The sequence below is a fragment of the Protopterus annectens genome, chromosome 3.part0 (assembly GCF_019279795.1).
Source record: "Protopterus annectens isolate FY-2018-M chromosome 3.part0, PAN1.0, whole genome shotgun sequence".
Taxonomy (NCBI): Eukaryota; Metazoa; Chordata; order Ceratodontiformes; family Protopteridae; genus Protopterus; species Protopterus annectens.
This window is the reverse complement of record NC_056731.1, coordinates 754,778,281-754,790,365: the sequence shown is the minus strand read 5'-3', so window position 1 is coordinate 754,790,365 and position 12,085 is coordinate 754,778,281. Positions and strand designations below refer to the sequence as shown.

The following is a 12,085-nucleotide window of genomic DNA, read 5'->3' as shown; positions in this document are numbered from 1 at the left end:
AACTTTTCTTTGGACTATGCGGATGATAACTTGAATAGTCTAGGTAAGAATTATTAAAAGCAGGCTTCCTAAAAATAGTAGATTTAAACTCACTGTCTGAATGCATAATGAGCGTATCCAAATAATTTAATTTTTCATGGTTAAAATTATATGTGAACTTTAAAAAGTTAGAGGTACCATTCAGGTAATTTACAAAATGAAAAAAAAAATGTTCAGGCCCGTCCCAGAGAATAAAAATATCTTCCAGAAATCTGATGTATAACTTAGCATAATCATAGAATTTGAACCCCAAAACAAAATCCATTTTCCAATCTAATAAAACCAAGTTTGCATATATGGGGGTCATGAAGCCCCCATTGCTACTCATTTTTCTTGTTTTTAAAATTCCCCCTCAAAGTAAATGTAGTTATAATTTAATACTAAGGACATGATCAAATTTGTTTTGTCATTAGTAAAATGTGTATATCTTACAATACTGCTTTGGAAGTGTTCAAACCCTTCTTTACTGGGGATTGCTGTGAGTAAGTCAACTATACCAATTGTTACAAAAATTAAGTCTTTTGACCAAATGCCATTCTTAAGCCTCCCCAGAAAATTCCAAAAGTTGTTGATCAAATGGGGCAACAATTTGGGAACTAATTTTAATGACTGACCTAGAACAACTCATATAGGCTAGGTTTTGGATCCTCTGGTGGCCACAGCTTTTCTAAAAAAGGGTTTTCTTGTATTTTGTGTACTTTGGGAATGCCAAATATGGTGACAACTCCTAGTTTAGTTACTTTTAGTGTGTTATAGATCTCTAAAGAAATCCTCTGATCTAATAAATATTCTTCCAGATAAGAATCAATTCATTGATAACTAATATTCACTTAATTAATAGAAAAGGATAAATAGGTATCACTTTTATTCAATAAGTCAAACATCATATTGGAATATTTAAAGGAATCTAAGACAATGCCCCCACCCTTACCTGACTTCATAATCCATATGGATTTGCACCCTGCAGTTGTTCGAATAATTCTTTCTCACTCTTACTAAGATTTGGTTGGGTAAACCTGTCGTTCTTATGTTTGGTCTGTAGTTTATAAACATCATCTTTAATGATCCTCTGAAAAGCATTTAGGGTTGGGAGGCCAACACACTTTTCTTTTTAACCTCATTCTCTTCATAGTTCTCCCTGGTTCTGCCTGTGTCCCTTTTGTAAAAATACACTGCCAAGTTCAGTTTCCTAATGAAGAATTTAACTTCTAAAAGTGGGTCAACTATATCAAATTTTCTTGAAGGGACACATTTTAAACCTTTTTAGAAAAGGGAAAATGTTCTAGTGTAATATTTATACTAGTATAGTTAAAAATATGGAAATCATTGCAAGTGGACACCACACCTTAATAACAATTGAAGAAAAGAAAAGAAAAGAAAAAGTACAGAACCGCACACTATTTGTTGCACATTGACTTATAGTAAAGATGCCAAGCAAATATGTGATGTGATTAGGAGAAATTGACAAATATTGACATCTGATGGATCTATATGACATATAGCAGGAGGTACACTGAGGTTCTGCTATAAAACCCAAAGAACTTGAAACAATTATTATGTGGAGATTGGGTGATAATGAACCATACACATTCACAGAGACATGGCACTTTTAAATGTGGACAGTGCACGGCATGCCAGTATTTGTTAACAGGCCAGAAGTTCCAGCATCCAGTTACAGGGAAGCTGTATAAAACCCCAGCATTTGTGAATCGCACTGCAAAGAACATTATATATATGTCACCATGTGTATGAAATACACATGTTTTTATGTTGGCAAAACAGACTGCCCTTTTAGGGTTAGGATACAGGTACATATAAGGGATATTAAACATAACATTCTCACTAATGCCCTGTACAAACATATTAGCGTGAATACATATCATATTTTTCACTTTATAGCTCCTCAAGTAATATATCCCAGTATGAGAAGAGGAGATCTTAAAGATCTAACTGAATCTGAAGACACTAAATGGATTGTTGACTTGAGGGCAGATAAAGCTCCTGGACTTAATGAAGTGTTACCTATGAAACCTATTCTGAGAAGGCGTCTGTTCAGATGATGACACTGATGGGCATGCCTCTCTTTTTGCCTATGGAATTAACAGAAGTGAAATCTGCACAGGAAATTATGTCAGTGATGATGTAACTTCTATAGGAAATGAAGTTAGTGATGATGGATTTTGAATTTTACTGGATGATTTTAGTATTTAACTGAGCATTAGATTTGTAAATGCAGATCTGAAGAAGGTGAAAAGCCGAAAGCACTCTCTTATTTTTAGTGCCTTCACAAGTGCATTGGAATTTTAATAAATATGCTTTGCCATGGTATTATTTCCTGTTTTCACACACTTGGATTCATTTGTCAGGAGTGATTTTGCTGGCTTACTTGGAATCATTTGTTCAGTTGGTGAATTATCTGTCTTCTCCCCCTCCTTTCTGATATCTGCTTGCTTGACGGTACTGACTCTGCCCTGAGTTATAATGGTGGGGGGAGGTCTTCCAGGACTTTTTGTTTCCTTTTAAAAATGTTCACACATTTGTTCTTCACATTTAAAATCTGTTTGGAGCAAAAACTTTCCCACTGCTCAAAAATCAAATCATTGTTAATGTGTAAATTCAACTTGTCTACCTCATTGCTTACTAAACAAATGTTTGCGTCATTAAATTTAATAATTTTCTTCATCATCTGAAAACTATGATGGTCAAACATCTGAATAAACTCTTGGTGCATAATGTCATTGTAATCAAACCCAAAAGAAATTGTGTAAACTTGAAGTCCATAGGGTACAATTTTAAGGTCTAAGCACCTTTATAACTAACTGTTGTCCGTTTGTAAAGATGTTATTTTAAGCAATTTTCTTTCCAGCCTAAAAAATTATTCTTTCAAGGAGCCACCAATATTGCGGTTAAAACTAACTTTGGGTTGCTCAGTACCAATTACCCCATTAGAAAAGTCAAAACACAACACAACTCAATCCAAACTAGCTTTAAAACAAGGAAATTGTAATACAAAGGAGGTGACTTGCTGTGTGCCACACCTGCCCCTCTTTCTATACAGGGACAAGCGAACACATACTTAGAAAAAGAATATATGCACATAACTATGATATAGAAAAGAAAAAACATGAATATTGCTCTTTATAAGCACTGTGCTATCTGCCCCATTTCATAAGATTTAATGTTGATATTTTGAAGATGGTACCATCAGACCATGAGATTTTAGGAGTGGCCAATGTGTAACCCCCTCCCTCCCCTGGTTAAATGATAACATTTTAATTATGGCAGGTTTGAAACTACAGGCAGCAAAATTCTGATTTTGGCACTTCACTTTTGATTAATGTAAACATACATCATACTTATGTTACACTAGACATTTTAGACATTTTTTTAGATTTTTTTAAACTTATTTTTTATCTTTATATTCAACATATTTAATGATAATGCCTTTTTATGATACTGACATTAAGACCTGTTGATTTACACTGCTCTTCAAGTAGGTATTGATTTAATGTTTTTTATACAACTTTTACACAAACTCAATGTTTCACGATTAAACAGCAGTATTTTTTTAAAACAAATATTCATTCCTATTATATATCTCTTATATTTATTCATTCTGTATATACTTTTAATGCAAAAACATTTAAATATCTATTTAACTGAATTTACATTTCACTGGATGACAACTAATTGCTAGCCCTATAAGTTAAGGGGATTGATGGAATACTATTTGCTATCTGATGAAGTTGATGACGAAAATGACACTTTTATACAACGTTAATGGTTTTTATTGTATTCTGTGTGCATCTACATTCTTGTATTTTCGTGCTGGTTCCTGTCTATTATTAAACGTTTTGTGCCTGTGGATCCTTGGTGCCTCTTTGTTTTGGATTACAAGTTTGCCTGTTGAGCACCAACCGTTTTTTCAAGCTGTTTCATAGTATTTTCGGATGGATTCAGAAGGTACCTCTAATATGGATAACACACAGCGTAGCTCTGAACTTGGAGAGCTACGCAAGCTTATTGGTCAGCTGACGCAGTTGGTGGGACTTCTGACACCCATGAGCCAATCAATGGCCACGCTGCTATCATCGCTACCACCTCCAGGGAACCAGGAAGCAGGAAAGCAAACGCTTCACAAGGACAGAAAGGTACCTGTTTTAGAAATGGATAAACGAGCGAGTGAAACAAACAACGGGCTAACAAACACTAGTTTTGAAGGCTTTCCTAGGATATTTATCACTAGCGACAACGAGGGGAACTCTCCTAAAGAAGCGAGAAGTACTATGAATGTTGATATGAACCAGAGGACAATTGATACTAGTAAAAGTATAACAGGTACTAAGAAACAATTCTCTGATATACTAAATGCTAAATTTGACTTTAAATACAAAGCGCCTGTGTCTGTCAATAATGGGACATACAGTAACATGTTGGATGACTTGGACTTTTTTCTACACAAATTTAAAATGTTAGAAATGGACAATGCATATTTGAAACATTGTCTGTCATTAAATATAGTACCTAAAGGACTGAGAATATGTAAATATCCTAACAATGTCATTGAAGGTAGTGATTTTCATTGTGATTTAATAACTGCTTTTGACAAATGTGGAATGGAGGTTATGAGAGCAATTATAAAAAATAATGAGATGGAAATGGAGAGGTTGCATGTCAAAATAGAACATATTAATAATGGCATTACAGGTGACATGGTTTTCACAATAGAAGATGAAAAAGCTAAATATTTTAAACTATTAAAGAATATAGAGATTAAGTGCACAGAAGTGCAGAACAGGAAATTCAACAAGATAGAAAGGGATCTTAATGAATATAAAACCAAAACCCACTACCCAAGACCCAAATATAGAGATAGAAGAAATAGTGGTGGCTACAATGGTCAAAATTTTGAATCTAAGGGTAATGAAGATGTTGTTTTTATTGATGAAAATTTTGACACAGAATTCACGCCTTTAAGAAGGTCTGAAAGGCTTAGATCAAAAAATGGGGTTGAATATAATTCAAAAAACTACAAGGGCAACCAGTGGAGACCTCAAATGAGGAATCCAGTAAAATGGACTTAGTTGACAATATAGTCAACACGGGACATAAGTGGACATACAAGGATTTTAGTATTTACAACTATTCTAGTTATTCTATAAATACTACAACTTTTGACTTATTTTCTAAAGGGTTTGGGTTTATACCCATACAGAAAACCAACATTTTTAATTTATTAGTGGATCTTAAACTATTCCTAAGGAAAAAGAATTTACAACTAATTTTTAATGGTAAAACTAACCAAATTAATGAGAACAGTTTAAGACGAAAGAGTACCTTTAACCCCCCCCACTACACCTCCAACTAAAAAATTTTGAAAGAACATTAGAGAATATATTAAGAACATCATTAAAACAAAACCATATGAAATACAACCTAGCATTACCAGAAAAAAACTATGCTGGGAGAAATTTGTAATGACAAAAACCTTAGAGTTATGAAACCCGACAAAGGTGGGGGAGTGGTATTTATGGAATACATAACATATGAAGGTAAAATGATGGAAATTTTAAACAATTCAGAGAAATATGTTAGAACCTCCATAAATGAGATTAACATAGCCTATAAGAAGATTCACATGCTTCTTAATGACTTGCTTATAGAAGGGTCGATTGATTTAGATACTTTTAAATACTTGAAAGTGGAAAAACCCAGAGTACCATCTATTTTCAGAATTCCGAAAATACATAAAGACATTAACGACCCACCTTTGAGAGCAATAGTATCAGCTAAGGATTCTGTAACTGCACCTCTTGCAAAATATGTGGACCTAAAAGTTAAGGGGCTGGTTACCAACAACCAGAATATTTTAAAGGACTTTTGGGATTTATTAGGGAAGTTAGATCATTCACTATGCTCTAATGAATTATCCTTTGGTACCTTGGATGTTATAGACCTTTTCACAAGTATTCCCCATGACATTGGTTTAGAATGGTTTGAGGAAATGTTGGTAGAATACCAAGCTTTTACACATAGTGAATTTAGAACTGTATTGGTACTCATGGAAACTGTGTTGAAGTACAACTTCATATTTTTTGAAGGGGAATACTTCAAACAAGTGAGAGGTGTGGCTATGGGTGCACCTTGTGCCCTTACATACGCTAATATCACCATGGCTTACTGGGAAAACCACTTTTTGTTAAATTCCATATACAAAGACCATTGGTTGCTTTATGGTAGAATCTTGGATGACCTGTGTTTTCTGTGGAAAGGTGACCAAATTTCCTTTGTAAACTTGGTTAAATATCTCAACAACACGAAGAGTTTTTTAAGTTTCACATACAAATTTGAACACCACATATTAAACTACCTGGATATAATCATCACAAAAAATGGAAATCAATTTGTTTCGAAAGTATATAGAAAAGATACATTTTCCAATTCCTACTTGCACTACACTAGTTCCCACCCCTACTCTCAAAAAAGAGGGGTGATCAAGGGACAGTTGGTTCGTATAAGTAGGATGACTTCTGATAATGAGTGGTTTAACAAAGAATGTGAATGGTTAAAAGAACAATTTTTGAATAGGGGTTACCCTGGTAGTTTTTTTTGATGAAATACATAAGGAAGTAATACATGGTAGGAACACTAGGTTTGCCCCAATCATAGGTACGGTGGTAAAACAAGCAGCAGCGCCTTTTAAAGTGAACTCAACAGATATGTATAGCGCAGGTATTATAACAACATACGATGGCCAATCTGGCCTGATAAGGAAAATAATAGATAAAGAGTGGGGAAATTTTGCTAAAATATCTGATCTCAACTACATTTTTGATGACAACTTAAAATATGTTTACCGTAAAGGCAATACCATAAAAAACCTAATAGAGAAGGGTTCAAAGAAATTTGACATCAAAAGACCATCAAACAAAAGAGGGCTGTTCAAATGTGGAACATGTAATTTTTGTACTCATTTAACAACTGGTGACTGTTATCACCTAGAGGCAAGGAAAAAGAAACTTTATTTGAACACATTTGTAAACTGTAATACAAAAGGAACAATATATTTATCGATATGTAAAGAATGTGGGTCTTTTTATATTGGTAAAAGTGAAAGAAAGTTGAAACAAAGGATTTATGAACACCTTTACGACATCAGGACCAAGAAGGACAGTAATGCATTGTACAAACATACTTGTACTTGTACAAAAGCCAAATACCATTTTTTTGTGTTAGAGGTGGTGGAAATTTACCCTAGGGGAGGAATGTGGGAGACACGAGTGGAATACAGAGAATTATTTTGGCAAATTGTACTTGAGTCCACCAGGTTCCCAGGCCTGAATGACATGATCTCCTTGGGTCCAGTACTTAAATTAAGATCTGCTAAATTATGAGGAAAAACAACATCTATATTTACTTGTTGTAATAAAATTATTACAAGAGTTATTTATTTTATTTATATCCAAATGAGATATTTTTAAATTATTGTCATTAAACATGGATTTGTAATGCTGACAGGTATATACTACACAAACCACTAGAGGGTACAAGTGTATAATAATTTTAAAGAATGTGTGCTAATTTTATATTTTACTATATCTATACTTTTTTATACAACTTTTACACAAACTCAATGTTTCACGGTTAAACAGCAGTAATTTTTTAAAACAAATATTCATTCCTATTATATATCTCTTATATTTATTCATCCTGTATATACTTTTAATGCAAAAACATTTAAATATCTATTTAACTGAATTTACATTTCATTGGATGACAACTAATTGCTAGCCCTATAAGTTAGGGGGATTGATGGAATACTATTTGCTATCTGATGAAGTTGATGACGAAAACGACACTTTTATACAACGTTAATGGTTTTTATTGTATTCTGTGTGCATCTACATTCTTGTATTTTTATGCTGGTTCCTGTCTATTATTAAACGTTTTGTGCCTGTGGATCCTTGGTGCCTCTTTGTTTTGGATTAAAAGTTTGCCTTTTGAGCACCAACCATTTTTTCAAGTTGTTTCATTGTTTTAATGTTGATCTAGCTTTAAGATCTACCTTAAAGGACAATGACATTATGTGTGTATTTTATTCACATTTTAGTCATTTAAAACGTTGTATTATGCTTGATAAAATAGATCTGATTCAGGTCTTATCTTCGTCTTCTTCTGTGAGGATATTTTTTGTTAATTGCTCCTGGTCAGGTGCATGAGACAGCAGATGTAATGCTTTCTGTTCCAAAAAGGGAGCTACCAACATTTTTAAGTCCCTTTTTCCTTTATAAAATTCTAGTAATTGGTGGGTGACACATATACGAGCATTACCATCTGGGAAAGAAAAAAGCATCATTCTTTCAGGCCTGTTTGCAAATAATTTTGGTGCAGAAGTTCTGTAATTGTTTATGATGAATGGAAGCAAACAGATCTACTAGATCTACACTGGTGGACAATTTCCTGGAAGACCTCTGGGTGTAACATTCATTCATAAGGGTCTGTCCTGGAGCTGTTCAAGTAGTCTGCACTACTGATCTGCTCTGATTGGTTGAAGGAAGCCTAAAGGGAGAGACTGTGCCAAGCTGCCAGCTTCCAGGCAATTATGGCTAGCCTGCACGGGGTAAGACCTGCACCCCCCTATTTATATACCACATTACTGTGGTGCTGTCTGTCATTAACAACGGTGTCCAGGAGTACATACTGTAGACAATTCAAGACTTTTAAAGCTTTTATCAGGGCTATGATTTCTTTGAAGATGACATATTTTTTCCTGAAGTGGGGACTTCGAATCCCCTGAACCTTGATCCATCTGGAAACTGCTCTGCAGGCAAAGTCTGAGATTTCCATTGAGATGGACAGAGATTGAACAGAAAGAGAAAGAGGAATACCTGGATTCAATTGAATTTGATCAGCCTGCCATAGAAGTTCCTACTTGATGAAGTTCAGAACTGAAATAGGAAAGGACAGAAATTGCTGTTGAGTCCAAACAGTATTGAGAAACCACTGAATCTTCCTTGTATGGAGTCTGGCTAAAAAGTCCATGTGAACAGCTGATGGCATGTAGCTTAGAATTCTGAGGAACCCTCTTTCCATGGAAATGGACCAACGATGCAGGTCTAATACCTGTAGATGGTAAAAAGAAATTTTCTCTGGAGGTGTCTAGGAGGTATCCCAGAAATGTTAACTTGTGAGCTGGGACTCAGGAAGATCTCTCAAGTTTCAGTTTGAAACCTAGTTTCCAAAAATGGTTTACAGAGAAAAGAAAGGATGCATGAGTATCTTGAGTAGAATCTGCTAACATAAGGCAATTGTCCAGATAAAGGAAAATGTCAATTCCCTGAAATCTGCAGAAGGAAATAACTGGAACTAATCATTTTGTAAACACCTTTGGTGCAGCAGAAATTTCAAAAGGCAAAAATTTAAAGTGAAAAAAGTAAACCAAGCACAAAACACTTAAATAACACCTACAGTTTTTGTGACTTGGAATATCGTAATATGTATCTTTGAGGTCTAGAGTTACTAGAAAATAATGGGATGGAAGAAGAGGAAAAAACAGACTGTAGGGTTAGCATTCTGAACTTTAGACGTATTACAAAGGTGTTTACAGCAAAATGGTCCAGAACTGGTTTTCTTGTACTTCCTTTCTTGGGTACAAGAAAAATCCTGGAGTAACAGCCCTTTCTCTGCTGGACAGGAGGTACAGATTCTAAAAGACCTTAAGACAGCATATATGGTAGGATTTGTGGAAACAAACGTAACTGATATTTTGAAGGAAGAGGAATTCCTAATTTTGGATGGATTGAAGCCCACTACCATGTGTTGCCTTTCTGAAACATTTTTAGCACCCAAGAATATGTAGGTATTTTTTCCCAAAAGTGTAGAGAAAGTTTGCCCACTATATTGTGTGGTTGGCCAGAGTGGGGAATGGAGTGGAAAGGACGTTTAGGCAGTCATCTCTTTTTAGTATTGCATATTGACTTCCACATGCAATTTCTTTTTATATTGTTGTTTCCCCTGATTTTTGTTGACCTAGTTTAAATAGTTTCCAAAAAAAAAAAGGATCAGGGCTTAAGGGATAGTTTCTGTTCTATTCTAGGCATGTAAAGACCTTTGCTTAAGAGTTGCCAAAAAGGAACTTTTTTTTTAAAAGGGCTGTTCAAAATTTGGGATTACACATTCTCTGGGAAGGTCTACTGTCTGTCCCGGGCATGCCTTCACATTATGGATCCTTTTACAGCAGCCTGACAAACAGCACCTAGGAGCACATGCTTGAATGTTTTATAAGATGTCTAGTAGAAGAAACCGGGTTAGATAGGGTAGATTTAGAATCTGAAGCATGCACGTCAGGTTTGAAATAGGTCACTGCATGTCTTAAAACCTAGAAAGGAGGTTCCTGGCCATATGCATCTGACAGCTTACTGCCCTGAAAGCTAAGGATGATGAAATATACTGTTTCTTTCCATGTCTATCAAATACCTTGCCGTCCTTTCCATTGTATACAAGATTGGAGAAGGCTAAGGGCTTGGAGATAACATCCTTGTCCACAGAAATCACTGCTTGGGCAGCTAAAGGACTCCTGAAAAGATATTTGTGGGAACGAGGTACTTTGTAAATCCTATCTGGCTTCTTAGGTGCAGGAGGCTGAAGAGGCTGGGGAAGCACAAGCTGAATTAAATACCTCCTCCAAAGCCCCAACTATTGGAGTAATTGCCAGGGGTTTGGGAGAAACCAGGTTCAGGAAGTCACAGTGCCGTAGCTGTTCCTCTGAAATCTGTCTATCCTCCCTTAAAAACATATAATTTTTGAAATAGTGTCAGAAAATGAAATCTCTTCAACAGGGGAGTAAGAGGTTATATCTTCTGTTGACTCAAACTCATATGAGATAGGAGAAGAGAGTTGTGACACCTTCTTCCTCTGAGTCAGAAAACACCTCTTCTGAGGATGGGAAGACCTTTTCCTCTTAAAATTAATAAGTACAGGAATAGAAGATTGGACAGAATTGGAAAAGGGACCGGAAAGCACTAAATAGACTATGGGTACAATTGTATGTCCTTTTGTGACCCCGTTAACCTAGTTGGGATTGAAGAGGGGAAAGGTACTTAGTTTTTTTTAGACTTTTTCCTGGGACTCTCAAGTTCAATTATCTTTGAGTAGGCCTTGCTATCTATTGTCTTTCCAAAACCTGAGGCATGATATCCTCATCTTCAGTCAAAGATGATCAGGATTACCCATTCTCAGCTGGCACTTGATGTCTGGTCTGACTAGACATGTTTGACCTGACCCATAGCATCTTCCTGTGAAACATCACCAGAGGGGTCACGAGGATTTGACTGTTGGTCTGAGAGCTCAAAGACTTCCACAGCAGGTATGTCAGTCCCAGATTGGAATGATGAGGTGGATGTTTTTTTCCCCTTCCAAACTCTCTTTAGATATTTTTCTTTTCTTCTTCAACTGAAGAGGGATATCTAACAAAGAAGAATCGGTACTCATGGAAGTCTGAGTCAGTTTTCATAAAAGAGCCTAAGGCTATTCAGCCTAGTATGAATAGACTTCAGGGAAAATGGCAGACAAAAGTCAGAAGACTATATGTCTTTTGATTGAACAGGGCAGAAAATGCAGACCAGGTGGTAGTCCTTGTACTGGATCTGTCTACCCTTCCACTTCTTTAAATTGTTGAGGATGAATGTTCATAAAGAGGAAGAGAGTGTAGAGATTTTAGTAAGAGGACAGTATAGGTGAGAAAAGAAGAAATTAAGGTAGGATCAGGAAGTGAGATGGGCAGCAGGTAGGTAAAACAGGGAAGGGAGAGGGGTTGTAGTAGCGGTATTGTATGGATCCAATGAAAAGCAAAGAGATGATGAAGGAACTGTAAAAGTATGAAAAAGCTGTGAGATGGAGTAGCTTTGGATGGATTTTAGTGTTGTGCTTGAGATGAACAAAGACAAATTGTATGAGAGAAGTGAGTTTTGCAAATGGTATCTAGGACATGGGTATGGAAAGGATTTGTTTAATTAATACAGGCAGAGTGTTAGGGAAGGATGGTAAA

The 12,085-nt window shown here is 35.6% G+C and overlaps 1 protein-coding gene across 1 annotated transcript in view; it reads right to left on the bottom strand.

The window, feature by feature from the left end:
* LOC122796926 (collagen alpha-6(VI) chain-like) overlaps positions 1–12,085 on the bottom strand; it is a 1,619,258-nt gene that overhangs the window by 656,427 nt on the left and 950,746 nt on the right. The window lies entirely within an intron of this gene.